The sequence below is a fragment of the Varroa jacobsoni genome, unplaced genomic scaffold (genome assembly GCF_002532875.2).
Source record: "Varroa jacobsoni isolate VJ856 unplaced genomic scaffold, vjacob_1.0 scaffold_71, whole genome shotgun sequence".
Classification (NCBI taxonomy): Eukaryota; Metazoa; Arthropoda; class Arachnida; order Mesostigmata; family Varroidae; genus Varroa; species Varroa jacobsoni.
Genome location: NW_019212973.1, coordinates 172,599 through 200,349, shown reverse-complemented (window position 1 = coordinate 200,349; position 27,751 = coordinate 172,599).

Here is a 27,751-nt window from a genome sequence, read left to right as displayed (position 1 = left end):
ACGGGCCAGGCTAACAGTCAGGCCGCTCAGGCCGTTGTGTCGAATAAAGAGATAGGGTTCAAGTCGCTGAATGGGGTTGGACGAGACTGGGTCGTGATGATTTTTTATCGTGTCTTTCCTTCGCTGCTTTCTCCTGCTGTTGTTGTTGTTGTTGTCCGTCCTGTTTGTGGCTGGTTTTATAAAAGCACTGCGTCGCTTTGTGTATGTTTTTGCCCGCCGTAGTATCGTCAGAGAAAGTGTTGTATCAATGCGTTCTTGACTGACGGTTGCCCCCATGGTTCTTAGAACAGATGCAGCAATATTCCGCTATTCTCAGACTTTCATTCTCCAGTAACGAGAACCTTTACGAGAAAGTAGGCCAATAGGTAGTTTATTTTCGAGCTCTATCATTGTCGTTTTCTTTCTGCCACAAAAGGTAATTTCCATTTCAGTGAGCGGTGTTTTCCCTGTGCGAACACGTACCCTATCTGTACATATGTGTACAACTCCCACCTAACATTTCCTTATGATGAATTGAAGCTCTTATGAATTCATTGCCAGCACGATCGAGTCCCTTCTGCCAGCGAATCGCGTTGCGATAAGCTCTGGGCCTATAACTACTGTTATAACGCTATATTACTTAAAACAATAGAAGTAACCTAATGATGGCTCAATAGGTACCATATTTCACCGTATTTTTCGTCCCTGAACACCGCGGTCGTGTCGAGCACTTGTTTCACCTGTTGCCCTTCTATACTGGCTGGGCCTAAGTACTAGATTATTTAGCCGTTTAAGTTATCGTGTTGATACGAGAAAAGTCATTTTTAGAATAACGGTAACACATGCAAAACGCACAATTAGTGAAATATATAATAATATAAACTTAGTGATACGATCTATTTCTAGCGAGGGTTTTTACCTCAGGATTGTGCCTCAGTCAGAGCCAGACCTTATTATCGGACTATATCGAGTTCAATATTATTTTGCTCAGGTTTGTGGGTTTTTTTCCACATCATACCGCATTATACCGCCACATCGATTTCGGGTCTAAGACATTAGTAAATCAGAATACGGCAGAGTAAGAGATGCTTTATCTGGACAAGACGCCATTAACTTTCCAATGGTGCAAGCGAGCGGCTTATTATATTACTCCTCACATCTTGTAAAAAGATAACTTAGTATAGAGGCGTATAGACTGAATTGACAAATAGAGAAATTTACAGAACACATCTACGTGACCACTCGATCGAGCGTACGTTTAGCACGTACTGACTGAGCTGCCTACTCCTGTCGCCGGGTGCTACCATATATGTGACAATCCCTGAAAGCCACAACAATGGATTATTAATTGTGCTATATTGTAGACGCTGAAGTATTTCGATGTCCCATGTGTTTATCTCGCGAGCAAAAGACTGATGGAAAAGGGTAGAGCTAAGATGCTTCTAGTACGTAGATATTCATTTTGGCTAATTTCCGGAAAATATCTACGCCGGTATTGAATATAGTTTACTGTCAACTGGATAGACTAATCACACAGTCCATTTGGACCGCTTTTCCGGTGGCGTTGTTCTCAAGGATTTTCTTCATTTGGATCTACATAGAACTGAGCCCGTTTTTTTGGTCGGACATTTCTACACACATGTCAGAATAATCGTCCACAAAGGAAATCAGTTACACTATAGCCGATACGAAATTCCGTTTCAAGCCGCTATGTATTTCCCAAGGTACAGTTGCTCATGTAGAGTCAAGTAAGAAAAGAATAAGGCAGATTTTACTCAAACGGCTCTCGATTATCCCTCTCAATTTGACTATTATTTAATAAAAATCGCACGGAGATGTTTGCCTATCATTCTATAATACATACGATACATATGATACTCCTTGTGTGAATAAATTTATACATGTATATATAGGAATATATTGTTGTCAGCGTTTTTGCTTTGTGGCTTCACCTGACTCACACGAGACGCTGTCGATGACATCACTGTTTCGCTGTTCGTTTGTTTTCTTCTAAACATCGTCGTTACAATTGCCAAGCGGCTTCTGCCTAGTGAAGTTATTTCTACTGAACCAAAATACCGATCCCCCTTTAGCTCCTACCAACTCCCCAAAGTATCCTCGTGCAACAACTGTTGTTACTGACCTTTATCTATTTGATATGCGAACGATAAGCCCGCCGCTATCGAACAACCTCTCGTCGATATCCTTCTGTTCATTCTCTTCGAATCTGTCCCGTTTACGGTTCCCCTGCCGTATACATAGTTGCATCGTCAGTACAAGTGATTCATTTGTCAGTCATGGTCAAACAACGGTAGAGGCAGGAGCAGCAGGTATTGTGACAGCGATCTCTTAACTTGTGACTCGGTATGTCTGCCGTGACCTGTTTTCATCTTGCCTATTAGAAGGGTTCGCCCCTCGAGACATTTCGTAGGCAGCTGAGTACAAACAACCATGACTAGCTGGATTCTAACTTAATAGGTGTTAACGAAAATGTGTATGTCGTTAGCTAGCTTGCGTCTCAGGGAACGAATGAGACAGCGTCACGTTTGGTCGGAGTGTCGAGAGCAGCGTAGGTATGCCGAGCGCTTGATACGAAGTACGCCTGGCTCCTAGTCATTTTCGGTAAGGCGTAGCTACACATACGTAGAGACAGATGTGGCTCTTTCCTACCCAAAGAGGAGCCTCTTGAACTTTTTCGTCTCGTGCTGATTCGCGAGTGGATCGCCGATCCTCGGCTCGCTCAGTTACCTGGTCGCTTCGACGCCTGTGCTTCACCTATGCCGCGCTACAGACATCTCGCCCGTAGACTTATTTTCCCCTGCTTCTTGCCCAATTGGCCACGGCCGTTGCGGCAATTCGCACGACGTTAGTCTGAACCGGTCAGCTGCGAACCGCGCGCCCCCATCGCAGCGTAAAGGCATGAACGCGACGAGGTCTCAGACAGCCCGTTCCTATCCCTAAACCAACCCCCCTACCGCTGCCTCACCTAAGCTGTACGAACAGCAACAACAGCGTCGCTAATAAGCGTATGCATATAACGATGATGCTTTGCCTGCTTGAATTAGACAAGCTGGGACCAGCTGATCGGCATCCTATTCGGCGCCCTATGGTGAATCTAGTGGCTGCCGCATAGAGCCAAGAACCGAATTCGTTGTTGTAAGGGGGCGCATTGGCGCAGCTTAGCTATTGAAACGTCGACCAAACTTTTACTGAAGAAAAGCGAACAATATATAAAGGCGCTGAATGGAAAAATGAACCCGGCATCAGCTAAACTTCGAACGGGGATAGTTTTGTAGTCGATCGTAGCGATATGCGATGACATTCTAACGGGAATTTCCCCGGTGACCCACACTCTACGAGACAGGGTTGGTTGATCGAAGGTCGACAGAAGCATGTTCGGTCTCTGCATAATATCCGTTGGGTCTACGTTTTATACAATTTTATCGGGAAAGATGTTGAAATTTTGATCAGCTTGCCGATCGACGATAAAGACTAGCTATGGGAACTGCAATGGTTGATTTCAGCGTCCTTGATACTGCTTGGCAAATACATCTTTTTCTGGTTGGACATTCTGGTCTCGGGTTCTCTATTGCGGACAGGTAAGAGCTTGGGACTGCTGCAGGGGAGTGAATAGACCACAAAATATGACCATTAGTATAGTGATAAAAACTTCTGCTACTCATTATCATATTAACTAAGCAACTCATATTAAGTATATTACATGTAACACTATTTAAGTAGCTATATTAAATGAACCATTACTGAACCTGTGCCCGGTGTCCATTCGTTCTAATTTCATTATATTTTATCCGTCCTATTTTTATTATAAGAAGAAATAATAAAAAGGAAAGCAGGGAAGACACCGCAGATCTGGCCAAAACAGCGATACCACAACAACGACTTTGGATGATACTTTCTTTTGGTTCTATTCGCAAACGATAAAGATGACAAAATTTAAACGAACATACAACAAGGCACCCCAGTAGCAAATTGCTGGACCTGGCAGTTTAAGCAGTCCCCGCAGTGTCGCATCAATATAATCCTGCGCGAACCTTGTCACCGCTACATTACCAGCATATTTTATTGTTAGTGATTTTTTCGTGCAGCCAAAATCTATTTCGTAGTCGAACCGGGAAGGCGTTTGGTTTTTATATTTTTTTGGCTTGTCTGCTGCCTCTCCAACAGATCCAAGATATCATCTACAGCCACTGACATTGTCTAGGACTCTGGCGGGTCTACCGTTAGGGGCGCCTACATTTTTGCTGGTCTTTGAAAGGAACGAACGACTATGCAGAGACACGGCGATGAAGCGAGCGAACGTCCGCATGAGCCTTCTTAGTTACCTGTTGTTTCTCCTAGGTAATTCATAGCTACAGTGACCGGGCCTGCTGCGAGTAAAATAACTCGTGGTTCTATAAGATGTTTGAAATGGAACACATCGATTTGCGTATCTACCTTTATGTGTCTACGTCCGCCTGTTTCGATATGTGGCACTAGTGGCAAGTCCGATCACCCGAAATGTGACTGGACAGATCTCCGAATAGAAAGGAACGTCTGCAAAAGATGCAACATGGCCTCATCTAAGATCCCGTGCAGTGTTTTTGCTCTGTGCTCTACGATTGAAGCTGAGCTATTGATCTGTGTAAGGGGCTCAATGCAACCGTGGCGTACAGGTACACCTGTGCGTATCTGTTCGTCTGTATGTATGTAAATGGGCAGTTACAAATTTGGAACACTGTATTAAGCTGTTAGTCACACGCAAATTGTTTTTTAGGGGATGGAAAAGAGTCTCTTTCCACACTTTCATGTTTGCACATGTGCGCCGACGCACAGTAGTCCGGCTATATCAAGGCAGCGTCTATTGCTTCTCTTAGGCGCAATTTTCGTCATTGGTTCGTCCGCTACCTTCTGCTTCTCAAGTTCATTGGGTTCGGGTGTCAGCACAGAGCAAAAAGCGCAGGCTGAAGCTTGATCCGTCAGTATAATAGATGGAACCCTACTGAACCAGGCAGACCTTGCGACTACATGTATACCCAAATAGACGACACCATCGCTACATAGCCCAAGTAAGACGATACTACCCCATATAAGAGGGTGAGCAGCGAGGGTCTACTATGACGGTCAACAACTTCTTCCTCGTGTTACCGGCGGACCGAGCAAGCCGACACGGTGAGCGATGTAAAAGAAGAACATGATAATGGTGATGATGATCGTTACGATGACGACGTAGTTCAGAGACTAAAAGAGAGAAGAAATAGAAGGCAAGCGAAAAATAAGAAAAGCGAAAGATGGACGCCAAAAGATGGCGAGACAGGGGAAGGCGAAACAACTGTTCCCTAAGGCAGGCAGAAAAAGCGAAAGCAAAAAGATTGACGGGGGGTGCGAGAGACTGCAGAAGTAGCAGAAAGAAAAGCGGTATAGACGGTAAAAGGATGAAAAAGTCCCGGCCCTCCCTTGCTCCTAATTATCCTCCTGCGCTATAGCTGCTAGGTGGATCTTGACGACACTGACGACGACAACAACACCAGAGATGATGCTTTGATGACGTACCGAGGGTTTGACGTCGTACCGCGCACGAGAAGAGTGCACGAACGGAGACCGATGGGAAAAGGAAGGGAGAGACAACTAAGAAGCTATGAGACGCAAATGTGCCTTCTTCGTACCCTAGGTCTTTGAGCAGAACACGCAATCGAATGGAACCAAACCAAGGGACCGGCTTTCCTTGTCCCGTCTGGGATTCTAGCGCTTGCTATTGCTGCTAGTGGTATGGCTCGTTATGCGCCGTTCGTTGTCTTTGCGGCTGTTGAGGATGTTGTCGTCGATTGTTACGCAGCTCAGAAGAGCGGGAGAAGGACAAAGTCCAACAACGGATGGGTCGCTCGCGCAGTAGCCCGACTAGAAAGGAGGAGGTGCCCCCAGCAGCTGCCTGCTAACGTTGTTGCTGGATCAGCTCTCAGACGACGCCATTACCGCGTCATTGAGGGAAAGCGATTCAACGGTGCCGACACCACGCACCCGACACTTTAACGAAGTAACGGCACCTGAACAGTAATGGCAGCTCCCCACAGCGGCGTAGCTACAGCAAATGTAAAACCAATCGGAAAACAAAAAGGCGCGATGGGAAAAAGAAGTCTTTTTAGCTTATTGTCGATTGTGACAGGTCGTAGTAGTAGGAACGCAGCAGATGACAGAACTATACCAGGGTCACAGCAGAACGACTATGGGTGGTTAATGGACCTGCTGGAGTGAGAACCAGTACGAGCGCGATCGTTTCACTTCAACAGAACGATACATAAACGCTCAATTTCGATCGGCAGAGTCATAGACAAGCAGCCGCGATGTAACGAGACAGCAATATCTGTAAATAATCACATGTGTATATAGATGATGAATAAAAAAAAATTTTATAAGGTTTGAATTTCCACTGGTTCACACAACGACCCCGTGGTCTTTATATAGCAAAATCTTTCCACCGCGACCTGCCTGTTAAACTTGCTCTCCATATGGAGTACGTGTTGAACCCACCGAAAACCCCGCAGACTGTGTTAATAGCTTCGATGTAGATATACGACTAGGTTCCTCACTTTTCGCACGATCTTTGGTTGCCAGCTTATCACTGTCTGTATGGAGCCCCATATACATGTGTCTACTCGAATGCAAAATAATAATCATGGTAATAGTTCGTCCTTCTATACGGGAACCTGTGTGGACACTAGAGACTTGTCCAATCTACGTTATCTACATTTTATTTAGTGTGGAAGACTGAGTTACTACAGGGAGTGGTTCAGCGCACAGCGGTCAATAGCAGCATGTCTGCTCAATCGGCCACGGTGCCATTGTTATGGCGTGACGTTGCACAATGCAACGTCGTCTTATGTTGGCGATGCAGAGGGACTGAGCGAGCTGGTGGCAATGCATTATAGCGAAAGAGATCGTGTCGAGCTGAGCTGAAGCAGTTAGCCTACAATGCCCGACCGTTGTACGTTGCGCCCGCCTGCCAGTAGTACTTGGTAGAATGCAAGGATCACGATCATCATCGGCTGGGATCGACCCAGGTAGACGATCGCTTAAGCTGCAACACAGCGATGAAGAAAATTGAGAAGAGAGAAAGAAAGAAACGTTCTAGTTTGAGACATCACCGCTTTACTTGGTCCGAAATACCTTCATCGCGAGGACTTAACGGAGATCGAGGTGATGGGGTCTGACTGACCGATAACAAACACATGGTTTTGGCATTCCTTTTCGGCAGGTCCATTGTGAGGGTATGGCGTCGTAACTGTTGCTGCTACTGCCATCGCTGAAACTGCTCTTCGGTGAGCTTGGTTACATTGAAAATACAGTGGGGGCGCTCCCAAATCTGCTATTTCGTGACTCATATGCTGCGTTTAGTTTGTGCTACACCTACTAGTCTCACAGCCTGCGCCAACAGGGTTCACTATCGGTGTGACCTCGGAGTCAGTGCACAGCGCCGCATGGTGAACGGAGATGACTAATCAAATTCACTTTGTAAAGCACCGAAGCGGAAAAAGCTCCGAAAGTAGGACCAAGTGTGAGAACGCCCTCTAGTCCATTTCGTATTACTGAATCTGCAAAACCTACCTAGACCTAGAAAGCATATTTTCGTCTTCTAGGCGAGGTTAGGCTGGCAGGGTACGTCTATTTGTCTAACCGGCGGCTGAGTACAAGTGATACTGATATGACAGATATTGGCACACTATAAACGAGCCATAATGGAAACCAACTTCACAGGTGTGAAATAGATGTTACTTTGCATTATTCAACCCATTGTATCGTTCGCTTGTTGTAGAATGTGAATGGTACAATCACAGCCAAAGACGAATGTCGCCTTAAAAGGGGCCTTCTAGCTTATTTATCGTGGCTGAACAAACGAGGGCGTAGGAATGGTCAGTCGCCAGACGGAGAGCTAAAGTTTTCGGATAGCTGCAAATGAACACATCCTGTATTCACCAAGAAACGTTCGTCTTTATGCTTTCAGTATGTCCATTGTAGACTAAATCGTAACTAGCCGAGATGTGGAGGCAGCCCAATTGCAATTCCTCATATTGGGTATTGGGTTCAAACTATCGGCCCAAGAAGGTCGACTCAAGGAACTGACGTGTTGATCGCGGACAGAACGGGAAGAAATCTACCTCTGAACGAATCATGGACGAACGACTTCAGCTAGACATAATTAGCGTAAACAGAAAAATTTGTGTCGTTCGGTTAACTTGTGTGAAATATCGAGGCTCGTAGGTTCGTTATTTTGCAACTGATCATCATTCACGTGCTTCATTTCCTTAGTTGTTAAATCGTATAGTATACGATACTTTTCATATTGCACCGCCTGAGGGGGTCTTAGATAGATCCCTTTAGAGTTTAGCCTTAAACGCAGTAATCGTTACCTTTGAATATCTGTAAGCGCTCGTTCGCACGAAACGTAAACGGTCGGAACCTGAATACAATCAGTGAATTCTAGTTTTCAAGCCACTATTCCCCTTTTTGGGGTTCTGGTTGGAACTCATCGATTTAAGTTTGCCTCCAAACTTAATGCTTCATAAACAATAAATGTCGTCTAATGATTCGATAATATTAGGAACTGTTTTGGTTTTAAATAAAACCGGAAGCATTTATCATTAATTCGCATACCATGTTGATGAAGCCATCTACATGCAGACGAATAAAACTAACCCACTCCGCTATTACATGTCTCTGATCGACCCAGTTAGACCTGCGAAACTCCGGCCCGATCCTTTCGTAGCGTAGGCTTAGAACGTGTGACCATATGGGTTCGATTATCTTTGTGATCCGTTGTCGAAAATCTAAACATTTTGGGCTGTAAACAGGCTTTGGAATCTTGTCCAGGTCTTGTTCCGTATGTAATCGTGGGTAATTTAGGTTATCGACTATAAATATCTTACGAAAAGGAATCACAACAATTAATTAACGAGCAAAATTGATATGACCGAATAAACAAACTATAGTGCTATAGAAGAGTACAGCTGTTAACTATTGCACACAGTCGAACCTCGGTGTTGTCAACAGATTTGAATGACTGACGAATTACTATTGGTGGAGCCCGCTTTGATAGATCTGATCCTTGCATGCAAATATCCTACTACATTTTTCCTTTGGACCTTCTTTGATGGACGTCTTTGAACGCAACTTGCATGCTTGGTAAATTAATTAATAAGACGAAACACTACAGAGCTTGCTGCAGTGAGTAACCAACATAGCAGTAACAAGAGCTCGAAATTGCTCTATAGTTTCTCAGGACTCGTCGATGATTTTGATGAGTTACGATGGCTTCGTTTCGAGTCTACGCATATATCCCACGGGCGGATGCGTGCTACCTCGAAAGGAAGGTCGTCTTGTTCTACCATCATTGACTCACCCCTAAGATACCACTGTTTTTAACAATCTACGAGCAGGTTAAGCAATTTTGTCTCGAAAGCACTAGTATAAACAAATAACCTTTTCTGAACAATATTTCGGGGCGGATAGGGAGGATCCACAGGGTTCCCCGAGGACCACTTGGCCGCATCCCTGCACCAGTGGCGTAATCATGGGCCGTTTGTGCCTCTACCTCTCGTCGCGCTCAATTAATTCCCCGTTGAGAAGCTGAGCGGTCCAAACATCGACACCTATTTTTATTAGATGTGGGGGAGAGTCGAGTAGTCTTCGGCAACTAAGCATTTTTTCACGCTGCCATTGCTATGACCGCTGCTATCAGCGAATTTTTTCAACGTGCCAAATGAGCCAGTGGATGCTCGAGTGACCAACAACGTCGCGTACTACGAATGAGTGGGCAAGTGAGCAAAGCTACGGTCGACGGTGATCGAACCTCGCTATAAATAAGGCTATAATAAGAAAAAGAAGATTCATTTGCTGTGATAGGTTAGCATGTATCATACGGGAAACGCGAGTTCCAGAAAAGTGTGAATAGGCTTTAACGAGAAATCTTTGACAATGCACGTTGATAGCTTCGTTGTTATTGATACTGTGTTCGACTATTCAAAACGGGAGACCCCAATTGATGCTACGTTAGTCAGAAGGTACTGTTGCGGTCACTCTCAGAATCTTCGTTACTTAGGTGACGATAGTAGAAATATCTAGGTACCTCGCGGATGATTCGGAGACAAAGTTCACAGTTCTGCTGCCCGCGCCGCGCATATATACGCGCGCGTGCAGAGTCCTTAGTCGACGTTATCTGTGAAACTGATCGGTAAGCATCGTAACCATAAGATAGCTTAGATTGACACACCGGTTCTATTTCGGTCCGCATAACCTACAGGAAAATAGGTCGTTAGGCACATATGCATCTTCTCTGTGGTTTCAGCCTTATAACAGTACATGTAATAGTTTTGTCTGACGAATTTAGGTTACGTTCTCGGCTCTGTGGAAAGCACATTTAGATACATCGATGGAAAGCGAGATAATTGTTATATGCAAAAAACATTATTATATTCATAACATGCATCAGTCGGCGAAATTGACTGTGTCTGGATCGCGGTGTTGGTAGAGAAGGCAATCCGTGTTGTAGGCGGTCCGATCTGGCCTTCCATAATAACGTTTCCACTACAAAGATATTGCAGCGCAGTGCCTAGGGAGCAATGTGTTCCATTGATTTGGTGTCAGTGATGAGGGGTGTTGTCTAATGATCAGTCATTGAAGGAAGATGAAAATAGTGGATTTGTGTTGGCGCATATAATCAGTGGAAAAATCAGACGGCTAAGGGTCGCTGTTCACGTTAGAGATGAAAGATTACTGGAATGGATTTTTGGGCAGTTCTTTTGTCCACTTCGACAGATACACACCTGGAGAAGACTGGACCCCCGCAGAGACAACTGTCTTGAATGCGTATCAGAGAGAAATCAAGACGTTGAATTATGATGAGAATGGAGTTCGTATGGCCATGCTTCATAGTTAATGAATGAAGAATCTATTTCTAGTGTCTAGAGCTTATGTTATAACTCAATGGAGCCCAGTGCTCCTAAGACTTCAACGTTGTTTCCCGAAATTTTGGAAGTCGCATGCCCACTTTAATTAGAGGGCACGCGATTACACACCCGTTGACCGCAACAGGGGGCAAAACCACAATGGATCATAGTGTGCAATACTATCTACGTATTTTAATATAAGTCTTTTGAAACGCAACGTTATTCACAACCGCAGCGACACGGATTGCTGAGATCTTGAAAGATGGGGCTAATTTTAGAATTATGAGTCGGCAATGCCTGCTATCTGTCTGTATTCGTATAAAGCTGATTAAAGACTCAGTTACGTGACTAGAGAATAGGAGATGCTTTATCGAGGCAATCAACGAACTCTCCAAGTTCCCATGTAACTATCAGAATGATTCGGTGCTCGAAGGAACAACCGTTTTGTAAACTAAAATAACAAATGTATCGCACAGTGACAACTGCTTAATATTCAATTTGTTAATTTGTGCTAAACCAAGCTCCCGGTTTACTGTACACAAAAATATTTGAAGGTTTTCGTCTGCTACTTAAATTGCCAATAGTGGATTTGCACTATAGTAACTACAGACATTGGTACAAATAAAATAAAACATCTATTTTGAAAAATCCAGTTATTTCAATCGTTCCATATGGTATGCTATGTTCTTTCTATACGGTTCCCTTTGGGTCTTCAATTTTTTCCGCTAAATCCAATAACGCTTATGTGCAATCTTTAATCTGGGTGCAAATTTAAATTTGCCGCGATCGTATTAAAATCATATGTGCAAATATAAATGACGGCAAACCTGATGAGACCGCCAAATTTGACGATCGTGGTGCAACGCTAGGTCCTAGCAGATATTGACGGTTGGCTAAGCACTCAAATTGCGTAAGAATTAAATCCTCAAACCGGTCCATGCACCGATCGTCCACTATCAACAGCGTCCTAGGTATTTCGCTTTCTAAGCTATCACTCTTGGCTATTGTAGAGTCGACCATCGCCAACCTGTTCAACAACCGACCCGCCATTATGTCCCACCTAGAACCTGATGAGTCCTTGCTGGCGATGGATCAATAGACTCACCACAACGCGTGTGTGCAAATGGATGTGAGCGAATATGAACCTATTTTGCCCACCAAGCAAAAGGAAGGTGTTAAAGCCCCGAAATAGATTTACGAGTCAGCAAAGGGCAATGATCGTTAGCGTGGTGACTGTTAAAGGCTCTCATGAGAACGGGGTGCCAGTTTTTTTTGTAGAAGCTCATTCGTGAGTCCGATCTATGCAAGACACACTGAGGCAGACGGATGCGGCATACCTGGACACTGAGGACCTCGAGTGCCTTGCTTACTAGCCAAAACCGAACGGTTAAATTAATGACAGAGCTGTATAGTTAAGGTATATATCTACCAGCTAATAGATCTTTGTTGTAGTTCACATGTGTCCCAGTGGTAAGCACCGTCAAAATGCTAGAATCTCGTGTTCAAGGAAATAATCTCGCGCACTTCGGTGCAACAGTTGCATTGACTTTCGTTTGTCTGAACGACCAGGCGCAAGTACTGAATTCACGAGAAGGTTTGAGAACACCCGTTAAAAACAGATCGCAGGACATACTTGTACCAAGGCTCTTTCCTTAGATATAGGAGAACATAACGCTCATAATATTCCCAGTCTGCTGAGCCTACAAAACCGAAACGTTCGTTTTTCCTATCGATTTTCGTCAACGTCTCAGAGAAAAGAAAGGACTAAACCAACAAAAGCCACGAAGTTTTCTGTATAGATGGAAAAATCTTGTGCTACCGCACCCAAGAATCGTTGAGGATTCTGCTGAGAATGCAGTGAACCGAAAGTAATGAGCTTACCGGCAAACAACCCTGGAACAAACTGATCTAGTTAAGTCTATGTTCGAGAAAGAAGTTCATTTTTTTTTGCTTATTAGATACGATATCTGATTGTCGAGTTAGAAGTTCAGTCGAGATTTTTAAATTGAAGGGGTTCAAGAATCAAGTTATTCTCTCTGACATACCCATAGCAATCGGTAGAAGTGCACGTTGTGCGAAGTGCCGTAGCATTAAGAGGCACCTGGCGTTACCTCATATTGGTGAAACCCCACTTGCAGAATAAAGTGACCTTGAAAACAAGGTCAATCAAAATAAAAAACTGTTACACTAGCAGTAAGCCCGTCTGGATAGCGGGGTACTCAAGAACAAGTTGTATTGGTTTATGAGGATAGGAACTTCAAGTTACTGATAGACCCAGTTTGGAATCAATAGCTGTTCGCTCACCAGCTCGACAACAGTCGTTTAACTCTCAAGGTAGTTCACTAAGACTATGTGAGAGTTAGGCGTTTTCTCACTTAGCAAGTGATTTACGAACTCAGCCACAGGCGTATGTGACTTGAATGTAATGAGGTCTGTTAAGATGCGATTTAGTATCGAGCAGCTCCGATCCGCTTATAGTAGTATCATACAGGCGGATGCTTAGGTCTGAACATGGTTTTGGCCGTAGCATAAGAATTGTTTTGGAATTGGAGTTTACGTCCTTGAATCGGCTACGAGTTTCGAGGGCCCCGATGCTAGGCCACAATGCAAAAATGGGACTCCTTCAGTGAAGGTCGCCTTGCTTGAAAGCTTCAGTTGGATCAGGAATATGCATAAGTTATTTCCTGGCCGCTCCAGTTTCGTAAGCGCAAACCACAAAAATAAGTGTGAGCACAGCCATAGCATGTTTTTCATAGCAGTTTATGAAACGTTTCTAAGCGAGGAAGTGTTATTGCGCCATGCAATATCTTGTTCAATATTGAGAAGAAATAATTTATTGACAGAATCGCCAAAAATTTCTAGGCTGCCGCAATAAAGGTAAGTTAGAAAAAAATTACTAATAATCGGTATCAAAAGTTATTTAGCCTATCCAAAAGCATAACCTGTATTCTAAAGCCAACAGATTTTCTTATAACTATCAACTTTATAATTGTGGTTTCAATATAATGAAATTATACTTGTATTGACAATCGGGATGATCTTGAGAGTTACAGCTTTTTGCAGCTTATAAGCCGAGCCTTTCCGAGATTGATGTAGACGCAGCCGACTAAATCATTAATTTTCCCTAAAGTCAGCAGAATCAAATCGCCAACACGTTCGACACAGCCACCCCAATTCTAATTTTTGCCCGGCGCAATCCCCGAATTAACGCGCCCAAAGTAACTGCAAGTCCAGGGTAACGCGTTGGGCAAATACGTTGTTAGGCCAAAGGATCTCAACTGCCCGCGTTAACCCAATTTACCTGATACTGCTATTGCTTCAGACTGGTAGCCTCGAATACGAAATAAAGTGTCCGATGCTTGACCTCAGACCGCTTCATATAGCGTTAAATATCATCGATTAGAACTCCTGTTTTCCCTCGTTCTTTGTGAACTGGATATTTATCGTTCGTACTTACACAGCTAATTGTGTGCATAGTTGACTTCCAAAGCAGAGACACCGAAGAAGACGCAATGCGCTCGATATTATCGAGCGTTTGTTTTTTTTTTTTTTCTATATTTTTGCTATTTTTTGTTCTGTCGAAGATAGGTTGAACGTAAAGCACGTCAAATATGCCTTTCATTATATCCTATAATTTCTTCGCTCGGTCACAGACTGAACTTCTGTTCTGTAACAAAGATTCGTCGAAGGACCTAGGACGGCGGCTTTAGGCCTCATACATAATTCACACTTTTAGAAAAAAAATTACCGCCATATTCTATCGTGCTACTTCTTCATCCGAGATGTTTTTGTGTTTGTGGTAGAAAAGGAACATCTATTTAGACGTAGATTAATAGAGTTGTTTTTATCGCTTTGTTTTGCGTTCTCAGAGCACGTTTATAAATAGGTAGATTAGCGCAACCCCAAATGGATAAAGTGAATGGAGTGTGAGTTCAGAAAAAGGATTTAGCAGGTGATTTAGCTGCGTGTGGTTGTACCGGAATGTTTAATAAAGAGGCAAAGAAGATACAGATCAACGCCAGTCATAAATACAGTTCAGTCAATTTCCTTCTACACGCGAGGGCAAGCATTAGACCTAATGGACCCAAAACAACTAACGTTTATAGGTTGATTCCACAGATGTATATAGACCCGATCTGTTCTGGCATACAAAACGTGTAATATATTGTATATTACACGTTCTTATCTATACGATCCTATTTTTCGTGTTTATCAGCCGGTATGCAACGACTGCTTCTCACGGCAGCGCCAATCGGATCGACTGCCTGCTTTTTACCTACAACAAAATATGGTCATATAATATCTATAATACACTTAACAGAACTACACTATTTAATATACTACCTCAATCCCTTGTCACCGTGTTTCGTGTCCCTACAGATGTATACCGGGGTAACGTTCAGCGCAATAGCGTATCTGCTAAGGACGTACATATGGATCGTAAATAGTCCTTGCTAGTAGCATGTACTAGTATTAAAAACACCCTTCGCTACCCATATCATAACTTCTTATGGTCTCATTAGGTTATTTGTCCACGGGAGCTATTTGGCCATGTGCATTATTCTGTTACAAGATGTCACATAGTCCTTGCGAAGGCCAAGATGTTTACACGTACTTAATGATCTGCCACAAATAAGCCAGTCAGACTCACATACCCTAAGCACGACATCGAACCTCCAATTTGAAGCCGTCTTACGGTTAACCTTAATGGAACCTGAATGACGAAGCGAAATTGTAAACGACGAAGACCTCGCTAGAACCCATGAGAAGTGAGCAAGTTTTCGCGCTTCAGCCTTCCTTGTTACGTTGCATGAAGGGATAATCTAGGACGGCCGAAGGGGCAATGGGCTTCTTCGTCATAGAGTTATTTTTATGTGGGGGAAGCTATTTAGTAAGCTTGCCTGAACGTAGAGATGAGCTTGCCGGAAGGTTTTGTCCCTCTCGGGGCAAAATCGTACGTCTTGTGAGGAGATTCGGCGCACGGAAACTACACCGGTGGAACGACATGTAAAATTACCAAGGAGAAAACCGCGCTTTTTTATCGAAATGGCGCCACATCATCTCTTAGTAGTCACGACAGCCGGTTCGCGATTGCCACGAGTGCTCCTCGTCAAGGATATGAATTATGATGACGCTGAACATCTTTCCATACAACATGGCTACCCTTCAGACTCACGACTGCAATAGCATATATAGATACCACGTATATATTCCATAGCAGTATATGCTTACGGCAAATATTACTCTTCGCGCTTTCATATATACGGCATTAGTAACAGAGCCTATATACATATCATAGACTCCGCTGACATTTTTCCCGCTGGATCTTTATTTGTGTAAAAAACAACGCCTCATTTGTATAGTTAAGGCACGCGTACTGCCGGATGGCGAGGGTCTATTGACCATAAGGAAAGCCTAAAAGTCATAGCGTATATTAACGTGTAGAAATTATTTCCCGGTGAATATGGAGGAAAGGGCGTTTCGACTCGCTGACTGAAATGGAAAACAAAGACGGAAGGATACCAAATTGATGCGGGTGCTGGGTGAGTAGACGCATTTGAAATGTGTTTCAGAAATAGGACAGCAGCAAGTGACACTTAAATCATTTTAACCAATCCTGGTAACGGTTTCGTGAACTGATCGAGTCCTTAGCCGGTATGCCTAATGAATGGCCGATTGGCCTTAAGTTTGCTAATAAATATGTACTTGTTTAACACTGCGTCAATTCAGTCGGGTTTGGAACCAAAGACTGTTGATTTGCAGATCCTAATATATAAACCTACAACAGGAGTTTTGCTAGATTTTAGGTTGACTGTTTTTTCCTGTGTAAAAAACTTGCATTTTATCTGAACTAGATTTGTGAATCACACTGTATAAATAAATTGCGATACAATAAAAATTATAACATTTAATGTTGGGATCTAACTCCACAGTGTGATAAAACAAAAGCAACCTTATGTGCGTGTCGTTTACGGCATGCTACGTTCAGTGAGTTTCACATGCGTATAGCTTTCGACTATCGTCAACTTACGACAAAAGACCCATTGTATCAACCCATTACACCCGACTTTTATGTAGGCGTATGGCCTATTGTATACACCTAACAACTAGACCCTCAAAGTTTGGTTGATTTCTACAATGCAGTTATTTTTCTTCGAACTTAATCCTGGTCGTGTCTGGTCCTCATTACAACCTCTACCCGACCGTAGTCCCGGTTTCTGATACAACATCTTCCCTTGTGCATCGGGTCTACCCTATTCTATTCGCTATATTCCGATCAACTACTTCCAAAGCTATGAGGCGCGTCCGCTCGTCAATGCTTGTGGTATCCCGCTGGGTTTCCTCTGAGAACGGAATAAAGTGAACCAATTAGCGCGTGAAGCAATTATGCAAACCGATAGGCTTCCGTATTTGCTACCGTCGTCTTGACGCAACACATGGCTGTTGGCAAGTTTGTTACCTTTATCGACCGTTTGCAAGGGGACGCAGAATGTGGCAATAAAATAGCCGAGCCCCCTCTTCGTCTCAGGAACTCTGTCTCACAAAAGACCCGGCGGTTGTGCGCTCGTCATGAGCCACAGAATCAGCTTTAGTTGAACTTAGAATTGATCCACGACGCCATACCACATCGAAAACTGTATTCCATTGCATGGGGATACTACGTATTAGTATCAACGGAGCCAGCAGTATTAACAGCGAAGGTCTCAGAAGCAAATGGAACAGGAGTTGTATCTCATTGGTCCCCTTCATTCACAAAACGGCCATTAGCTAAGTATGCTTTGGATTAGCTTAAAATTGCAGGAAACAGTAACCTTTACAATACGAAATCGGTGCTACACTCACTTACGATGTGTGGAACGAACGTACGCGGGAAATCATTAGATATGACATAGAGAACAGAAAAAATATATGCGCACCAGGAAGTCGATGGAGACAATGTTGTTGTTCCCGCACTACGTGCCTGATATTATAGATTACTTAGGCCAAACAAAAAACAACGAATGTAACTGGTGTTTTGTATATGGGTGAAGGAGTAACGAAATTAGGTCTGTCCTAAGCAGACTAGAGTTGTCTTAAACAGTATGCTGAAACCTGTTCTGTAGACCTAGCCAGTTTCCTGTCTAACATGGTGTACGCTAATCATAGCACAACCAGAACTTTACGGAATGATTAGATCCAGGTTTACGGCCTATTTAGGCGCAAGCGGAACTACTCGTTCCGGTAAACCTAACTCGAAGCTACGTAGAACACGTCGGCGGATGAAGCCTCTTTTGTAATTCTGCTGAGGTCGATGGGAACGTATCGATCTGGCGCCGTGGAGCTGAAGGCAGAAGAACTGTTAACTGCAATTTTCAACTTGGACGAGTATAATCCGTTTGTATACTTGAATAATTTTTGCACAAAGGCAACTAATGCCATATTTCCTCAGACGTTAGAAAATTTTTTACAATATCATATGCACTGCATTTTCACTTTGATGTGTGCGGAACATGGCCTGTTAATTCCAATTCGCATTTAGAAGTAGCATAAGTGATCGTCGACGTTGGGCGCTTGCGCCTCACGACTTCCGTTGCGGTGAAGTCTGCAGAGACTTCACAGCCGCAGTTGTAAAGTTGTGAGTCACCTCAGGCACCCCCTAGAATCAGCCAAAGAATGTTCTCATTTCCAATGGAAGGGCACCTTTCTTTTATTGGAAACGATAACACCTTGGGCATTCGAAAGGATCGAATGTGGCCACCACTAGCAGAGACAAAGAAACGCATATCGCCCCTCTCTGCCAAGAGGCTCACTCGGCTATAATCAAATTATCTGCGTTGCTCGCGTTTTGCAATACAGACTGAGGGTTGACATTCACGAACAGCAGTTCATAGGGGATGTTCCATGCTAAAGACGTCTACAGCTAGAAAGTAACCGACCCGATTATGATTTGCTTACCTCTGCCCGTATGTGCTTCCGTCTCGCCAACTAGATATAGTTGTTTCTTGTTCAGGCCCTGTTGCCACTGCTACCTGCCACGTCAACTGAGCTATGCGGATCAATTTATATTATGAAAGTTTGAAGTTAGCGGGGCGCAAGTAAAAGCCTTAAGTAGCTGTTCCGTTTGACCCGTTTGCGGCCCTTCGTCGTACATCCCTATCAGTGAATAAGACGACGACGACGACGACAGCAACTACAACAAAATTACATATATCTTCAACTTATCTTGGATCGAGCAAAACAGCAGAATGGTAACTTACTTTGCTATTCATGGACCCATGCGTTGTGGTCCGGATCGCTTGCGTTTTATGTGGTGGTTGCTGTCGCTGTCGTTGTCGTAACCATCTGATAACTCTTGTCGTCGGTCGAGGCTGAAGGCTTAAGTCACGGGCTATCTAGCCTTCAAAATTTTTCTCCAGACTCTCGACGAACATAGCTCCTATTTACATCTAATTAAAGCTACAGCCCTCACTGTCGCCCGTACGATTTTGGTTCAGTCGATTTCGACTACCGTAGGAGGTGGGCAGGAACAAGGTCGACTACTAAGAAGTCCATTACTTCTTATACATGGGGGCAAAATATGAAGTGTACCGAATACGTAAAACGTGCGTAATTTTAACATGAAAAGTTTCAAATGCTACGATGAGAGCACGATAGTAAACAATACCATTGTAAATAATAGATTCAGGTTTTTCCATTTTCATAGTTATACACTGAAACGGGTCCTTGTTGGCTAATAGGGACCAGCAGCTTCTCAGGCACTAGCTTACGCTTAGATTGCTATAGTCGTATAGTTATTCGAATTTCAACTATTTTAGCAATATCAGTAAATTGTACGTTAAATACGATGGGAATAACATCCACGCTATGATTATTATTTCTATGATTTAGAGTAAGACAGAATATTAATTGTTGGTTTTTACACTATTATGGCCGTATTGTTGAAATTCAAGGAAACGAACGTAGAGTTTAACTGTAGGAGGTTCCAACATCCTGTCTAAATCATCCCTAGCCAATGTTTTTATTACTATCATCTCCCCCTCATGCATGTGCTCGACAGCGTGCAAAGCTAATCTATCACACCAACTGTACGAGCTATTTTTCGTTTTATCATGTAATGACCCCCATCGACTTGGTAATATGCAAACATCTTTCCTACGATGCCCCCGTTCCCGTCTGCATACACCAATAACATTATGCTGCAATGATGACGACGATGTCGCGTCACTCTCTCAAGCAGCATAAAACAATTGTGAGATTAGGCATAGTAATTGATCGGTATTCACAATGAATGTCGTACGTATTATTCAGCTCAGTTATATCTGACGTCGTTGCTGATGCTGTTACGGTAAATCCGTCGATTTAGTTCAATTAATCGAATTAGAACATGACGAGGTCCGTTGTGAACCTATCCACTGTGATCGGCTTCGATCTGCTTCTCAGTGTATCTTTGTCCGTCGTACTTCTCCTCTGTCTATGCAGAAGATCATTTCGAAGCAACGGAGAAGGACTATTCCTGCGAAGTTACATGGTCCAGTCTATCTCACCTGCCCGACGAGCTACAACTTAACCTCGACGACCGACTTCACAGAAGGGAGGGGGAGAGTTAGTGAAAATACGACGTATAACGATTAAGCAGTGTGCATGGATCAATGCCTATATATGCGCGCTGACGAAGATTTGAACTTCTTTAAATCACACGCGTAACATAACAAGGTACCACTGCCGCTTCTTATGGGTACTAATGTTATTATCGCGGCTGCTGTCGGTAATCTGCCGCCGGCAATCGTCGATAGTCTACTAAGATCAAGAATTCGCACAAAATATTCACGAAAATCACTGCTTTGCTCCTTCATTTTCCCCGTCTGTTATTCGAGCTCGTATTAGCTCGTCCTTAATCGCTTCCCTCTATCGATTTCACTTGGTCTGTACTTCGCCTTGTTTCATCCCCATTTACCAAAAATTATATCCTCACTGTAGACAATCAGGTAGTCTGTGCTTCGTGACGGGTGGGTGAAGGCCCTCACTCACGAAAGGTGACATATCTATCGGCTGTGCTTCATGCATGCTTAAATGGCCATTCGACGGCTCACATATCGGCAGCTCTTGCGACAACTGAGGCACCTCAACAATGACAACCCGACCAAGTGTGGTAGGACAATTCGTATGGATTCTACTTTAGCTGCAGTTCCCAAATGCATCTATTCTTGTGTATCTTAGGGTTTTGGGTTATCAGTATGCAGGAGAACCAATCGCAGTAAGGCCTGAGACGGCTTGTTGCCATATCGTGTTTACGCTAAGATGATTTTTGTCATTGCAGATATTATATTTCTAATCTTCTGTATCCAACTGATGCATAGTACCCGTATTGAATCGGAATGAACGGATCGGCGCCTGCTATATTTGAGGATTTCTTTGAACAATCAAAGTGACCTAGCGATATTAATTCATCTATCGCAGTATCAGAAGCATCTTCAACTAAATTTGCGGTGATGGCGTTAGCTGTTAGCGTTCTTGAGGTCGTGCCGTCGGGCCGTTCCGAATTTATCGCTCGGTCAGCTGTTAATAGGATAGCTCATTTTATCAAGGCTCTACGACACAATAGGTATTTCCGTGCATATTGTTTCATTAAGAGATTACCGATATTACCGGAAGTGAGACTTGCAGGATGCTCAGTCGACAGTCATGATATGTAAATGCTGTTGGTTTACATCTTCCTATTCTAGGTAGTAGCGTAGCTTTCACCTGAAGTGTCAAACCATCACGTACTTTACTTCTATTTGTATGCAGGCCTTGAACTGAAAAATATATCTTTTGGATATATAGGGTTGACAGAGATTATAGGATGAATCTTTCCCTAACTGACCATCCTGCATTTATGTGAGATACTGCTGTGAGGTATTGTACCGCAATACATGGAACCAATCATTAACACCTATTGGTCTATGCTGACTCCCCCTCCAACGACTAAATCTTATCAGACGATAAACGTTTTGCGCTAGACTTCTGTAACAAGTTTTAGAACGTCGCGAAGTAGTTTATATCTGGCTGTTTTCGCGTTGCAGCAATTGAAACAGAGGAATCGGCTTACTCGCCCAGCGAGCTTTAGATACATCCGCGTCGAACTAACCGCATTAACACTACCGGCCATAAAATAGTTCTAGCGAAAGCCGCATGATCGACAACTATAATAACAAATTTGTACCGGCATGACCAATGGCTCTTCATTGTTCGCCTATCGTCGGCATCTAAACAGATACACAGTTCCGTGCTTCTCTGGCAAAGTCGACACGTTGTGCGCTCACGTATAATTAGCACCGCTCTACGTATAATATAACGTAACGATCAGACGAATCGTTTTCCCAGAAAAGGTGGGTGGGTGATTACGCGATGCCACAAAAACCGACGTTAATTTGAATCGACTTGACAAGACCCTGACGGAGCCTATCGTCACGGTTGACCTGGACATCATGACGCTATTTGCTAGCAATATTTAAATGAGGCTTGGACAACTATTAATATCAGTTAGCGTCGGAGTAGAACTAGCAATCGTAACGGACAACCAACCTCAACATCTCCAAACCGCAAAACCATAAAATCTCGATATTTCTACAAATAAAGGCATCATTCTATTCGGGATCATCATAGGTAAGCTTAAGCCACCGAACACAACAAACCCGTCGGTTGAGAGTCTGTTTTGGTCTACGCAATTAGATCAACAGCCACTACTATTTACATGGAAGCCGTCACACCAGCCGCCCCTGTCGCTCGGAACAAAATGTAAGTAAGGCCACGGCACGCTAACGCGACTCCAGGCAAAACAGCGAAATCGAGATAAGTAAGAGCATTTATTATATATCCATCTATAATAATAGCTGCGGAGACGGCATTATGGATAGCAACCAATTGTTGTTGACGCAAAATTTTCACTATGTTCCAGTCACCTCAGAACGTGTCGTAGGTTGCCGTCAAACAGAAAGTAACCGCATTTACTAATATGAAATACGTTAGGAAGGTCATGCCACAAAATACGATATTTGCTTCCTCTCTATCCACCTCTCTCGTTTTCTACATATATGTGTATGTATATGTGTATGGCCGTCGGCTAAAGCACGCGCCGAGAATAGGCAAATATAAAGTAAAGATTTTGGTTTTAACATAGAAAATTCAACACGAGCTCCTCAAAATGGATTGACAACTGTTCTCACAACGTACGATATGCGTATTGTACATGTTGCTGATACGTTTTAATATGATTTGACAAATCTAGGGACCCCAAACAGGATTGAGGTCAAAGGATTGTTAATAACGATTTTAATGCATTTAGTAAGAAGTTTTATCAGTAGACAATTTTCATTATTATCATCTAACGTTTGGTAGTTTTTGGTCCTTCCCACACATGACATCTGCCAAAAGTCAAAGCTAAGAAAGCACCATTTCGTAGAGAGAAGATAATATAACGTTTCACAGAAAAAGGGAGGTAACGTGCTGTCTACGGACGCGATGTACTTGCCAGTCTCCGGAACATACACACGCGCGGTATCGATATATCGTAGAACCTCGGCAAAGCAAAGGATAAATATGTGACCCTTCTCTGGAAACTCGTTCTAGTCTGCTTAGTCTGCGCTTCTTTGGTAGCAACATCCAAATCAGCGATAAAAAGAAACGTCGGAGGAAGTGGCCTTACGGCGGCATAAGGTATGCACATGTAACCGTTCGAAGCTGTTCATTGATCACCCAGCTCCAATTTCGAAAACAAATAAATTAACTCCTTTCGGCTGAACTAGGTGGCATTTGAGCGGATTGAATTAAAGGCGGGCCAAAACGGAAACATTCTGGATTGGAGATATTGAGAGGCTAAGAGGCTCCGAAGCAACGTTCAAGTTTTCGCGGGCTCAGCGCGTTAGAGTTCATTTGTATGTGTGTCAAAATGGCTTCGCTGTTTTTGTTCACTATGTTTTTACTAAACGGTTTTATTCATTCCTCAGTGTAAGGAAACGAGGCTGTTAGTTGGAACAAACATTCCATAAGTAACAGTTATACATGTGCAACTGTCCCACAAGCCATAATCAAGAAGCTTCGTTGAATATATTCTGATAGATACTAATACAGACGGCGATGCCTTGGCAAGTCTTTTGAAGGGAGAGTACAATAGTTAACCAAAATACACTTATTGTCGCAAGACCCAGCACGCTTCGGAACAGTCATCTTTCTTTTCAACGAATCTTTTCAAAATCACTTTGACCCATCAGTCTGGTAAATCTTACTTAGCTGATCGCTAAGCCGCGTGAGAAAACCTCTCCTCGGAGCTATATCTGTACAACCAGCGGTAAACGTCCAGACGTTTGTTAACCAATAATTTTCGCTGATCTTTAGTTTTTTTCTAGACATAATCGCCTAAGCGCAGGAAAAACACTGGAAACGAACGAACGCCGGAAACAAAACTGACAAAAATCTATTGAAACTAATCATAACGATGAAAAAGGCTAAGTGGCGTCTGCAAAAAACGTTAGTTTCTGTGAAAATCGCGACCGCCGTAAGTTTTAAAGATACCTATGAAACTAAAAGAAGTACGCAATCATCTCTCATAGGCAGGTTTTTTTCCGAACAGATGTCGAGAGCGAATTAGCAGTCATGATTAAGATGCGGATCAGATCGGGCAAAATATAGCAGATAACGTAGTATTGATTTACATATCATATATCCACAGTAAAGCAGCTCCCCTAAGTACTTAACTAGAGTAAAAATTTAGATCATAAAGCAGTTTCACGTTTGGTATCGTCGCAGTCCGTATTTCCGAAATGTGTGACTTCTTTTTTTCGGGGGCTATCCGCCCAGGGGCAGTGTTCTTTTAAAAGAAGTAACCACCCGAAGACGAGGTCAGTTTCTACTTGCTTTAATTTGGAAAACGTTTTTGCAGCACGCACTCTGTTTGCACTCACCGCTGTATCACCTGTTTGGTCCTGGAACGCTTCAGTGTGTCCATGAAATCGTTCAGGCTGTTAGTCGGAATTTGTCGACGCACTTACTTCGTCTACACGAACCAAGAATTGGAGCTGTCTTGCGTCGTTTTGTTGGGATGCCCAATTGCACAGTAAAGCGCTGCCCAGATACGTTGTGAAGTTTTGAGTAGATATTTCGTATCCTCCGCGAAGCTTACAGTGCCTGTAATATCTGCATCTCCTAGTCTTTACTAGACAAGGCCTAGTGCAGCTAATCGCATATCGATCTCCGTAGGGCCTATTACATGGCCGACTATTGGCTTAATAAAGCGCCTTCATTTCCGTTGCTAGGATACATTGACCCAGATTGACTTAGGCAACTTTAGGTGACAACCTACCAAAATAGTCATTCTTTCCTCCTTGAACAATGGTCATTGGAGTTAATGAGGAGCTGACAATTTTTGATATAATTAACAAATAGCCACATGTTTAGATGCTGCGCCTTGGAGAGGGACGTATGGTTCTGATATAACCACGGACCATAAATAGTACGAGTTTCAATTTTTAACTCAAAGTAGCTTTTGGTAACAGTGGCAAGGTGAAGCATATTATCACTTGTTTACTTAAATAAAACAAGGTGGGAGTTGTGTAGAAAACCGCGATAGTATATTTTTAGGCAAAAAACATCCTAAATCTAGAGTGTGCAGAATTTCGCAGCTTAACCTAGACGAGCAACCTCGAAATAACCCTATTAGTAGCTTTGGCTCTTTGCAAATTAAACCAGTTTAGTTTTTTAAATAATAAAAATTAAATTAGAGAAAATTAGCAATTCTATTCACTGATGCTGTTCTAGCCTGAATCTGTCGCGAATTGGGACTTTAGTCGGCAACCTCTACAAAGACAATGACAATTCGAAACCCCCAGCCATCACGCGGTTGCGATAAAACGCGCGGACAGAAGACAGGGCATATAAAAATGGCTAAAAAATCCCATCAAGGAACTGGAAACTAATGAGTGGAGAAATTTTGTGTGAAACCGAGTGGCGGGTGTTTTACGTCTACGACAGGCCGGTCAATGGGCCCGGCAACAAAATCGGTCAAAGTCGTTCCGTTTCCGATTTACTTTTACAAAAGAAAAGAACAAGCAAATCAGACGACTGTCGAGCCGGAAAGCGAAACCGGAGAAAACACCGAGACTAGTCTAGACTTCGTAGACTGATTCTCATGCTCTCGTACACGCACTTCGTATACATGCAGTTCAGTGGGCAGTAGGTAGGCCATCGGCCAACGACTCAGTAAGTCATTGTCCTTCTTCACTCAACAAAATAGGAAAACACCTCATACTGACGCATCAAGCTACTTATAGTTTTCTTATGTTATGCTATACGTTTATTTAACTGAAGATATCGAACGAAGTAACTGTGATGGCAACATTAAAGGAGCAATTTCCGTTCAGAGCTAAATGGCTGGCTAATGATAAATCGTTTGTTTCGCTCTTTAATTATCAACTTAGTGAGACATACTAATCACTCCAGACCTGCTTGTTTTTGCATTAGTAGCTTTTTTACAGGGTTTACAAAGGAAATCAATGGCCTCGACTTTCCTTCTGAATCTCTTTTTAGAATGGAACATCCGTTTTTTACGAACATCGTTTTTGTAACTAACCGAAACTTCATTACAGTATAAATAAGTACTTATTTATTAAGTGTATTAAGTTATAAAACTTATTTATTAACGTTTCGCTCTGCCCTTTTCTCGTTAAGTTGTTTTTCTCACGTAAACGAAATTTTGCTTTTGTAGTGCGCAGCTATATATAATAACCATTGGGGTAACAGTCAGGCACGATTCGAGTTGCGAACTCCCATAAATCCGGTCCAACTCAAATTACATGTCCGTCATAACAGACGAATGGTCCTTCCAATGCAGTATTGGAAAAGACACGTGGTGAAGGAGCAAATCTTCATCGTCCTAATGCGCGGTGTTACCATTATTGCTCGTTGCGTCCATTGCAGCTTTCTTTCTGCAATGACTTGCTAAAGCCGCGCGTAATTTCAAATTTATAAAACCATTATATGTAAGCGTTATTGAGTCGCGATGAGACAGGGTCGACTCGTGTGGAATTCGAGGTGTAAAAAACGTATCGGTGTTGAACAAACAAATAATAACAGTATGGAAAAATAAAGTTTGTTATGATTATGTTCGACAGAAATACAGTACAACAATAAGATGAAATGGACGTTTCCGATTTTCATTTCAGGTATTACTGTCCTTAAGCGTTACGTCAGGTAATCAGCACCAAATGACCTGTGTACCTACGCTGGATTCTAGGCCACGACATGTTTTTAAATTTAGTCAGTAAACACGTTACCACTGCACCTTAACGACAATAACAGTAACCTAACTATGGCCAGATAAGTTAGTATATAGTTGTTTCAGTTAAACTTTAATCTCGACTGTATTATCAGATTCTCACGAACTAAGCCTGCAGTTCTAGTTGGGTCGGACTGCTTGCTGCAGATCAACCGGAAATCCCTTTTGTCTGTATTAGCTCCTCTAAAACTTCACCGTTCGTACTGTAGCTAACTATAAGTTTCGTTAAATGAGGAAACAAGTCTTTTCTCTGGTACGTATCGGCACCAGGAAATGAGACTGTGTTACAACAAAAACACAATCATCCCACGGGGCAACATCTACGTCGTTTGTAGAGTAAAGCGATAGAACCAAACAACTCTATCAATGAATGAGGGACTATCAGAGGGATAACGGTCATCTGAGTTATCGTTTCTTGACGACTTTTTGATGGGTTTGGTGCCCCGATGTTAGAACGTCTGCTTTTGTACAGTATTGCCCATTGCCCGCAGATTTATGCGAATGCTTTAGATTACGTTTTAAAAAGTCTACAACGACTTGAGTTGTG